Raw genomic sequence first — 1,135 nt, forward strand, 5'->3', positions numbered from 1 at the left:
CTGAAATATTCACAGATCAAAAAAATCCAAAAACAAAAAAACAACAACAAAAACACGCACAAAAAAATCCCGTTATACTCTTACGGTGAAAGGATAAACAGGATACGAAATAAGAATACTTCATTATGTCTAAAAGAGAAAGAAATTGTAGAGAACGGGGCACAAATACGAAGGAAAAAATATCGGGTGGCGAATGGGTGGGATGGGAGAGAAAGCCTGCGAAAATAAATACTCGTTTCAAAAATGAAACAAAACAGACACACACACAATAATTTAAAAAGAAATCAAAGAGTGCGTTTCCAGCAGTAAACAGAACATGGCGTCTCTTGTGGATCTGACATTTGTGTACCTGCTAACGCAAAGTCTGCGAGGAATTCATTTTCCCTTCGTTGTTCTTTCATGTCTTTTCGCCTCTGTGGTCCTGTTTCTTTCTGTCTTTCTGTCTTTCTATCCATTAATTCGCACACCTTAACTATGGTGAACTTTAACACTCACACACTCACTCTCTCTCTCTCGCATCGAACACACACACACACACACACACACACACACACACACACACACACACACACACACACACACACATATATATATATATATATATAGTGTGTGTGTCCATGAGACAGAGAAAAGAGTGAGAGATAACCATTGACCAAACACTCCATCTATTGGTACTGCTGGCAGTATTACCATTATTCTAGCAATGAAAAGGACCAGAGCACACACGAACACACACACACACACACACACACACACACACACACACACACACACACACACACACACACACACACACACACACACACACACACACACACACACACAAAATCAAAACACACAGGATAGGGCAGCAGCTGTTCAGTTTCTGAGTCACTCGCCCGATAGGGGAAACCGATCTCAAACGGCACGCCACTGTACTGCAATAGGGTAGCCACGGGCACGATCGACCAGAGCTTTTATCCTCGTACAGATTTTCAGAGCGAGTTACGTGTCTGGGCGAGAGTTGCGTCAACTGCAATCACATCTATCTCTGTACCAATTAATGTTTATGTTGAATCTGTATTTCTCTGTTGTCCTCACAATATATGTACTTTTTTTGTGCAAGTCATGGCCGATTTAGTTCTTTTGGTCTTGA

Source organism: Babylonia areolata, chromosome 20, assembly GCF_041734735.1.
Source record: "Babylonia areolata isolate BAREFJ2019XMU chromosome 20, ASM4173473v1, whole genome shotgun sequence".
NCBI classification, from domain to species: Eukaryota; Metazoa; Mollusca; class Gastropoda; order Neogastropoda; family Buccinidae; genus Babylonia; species Babylonia areolata.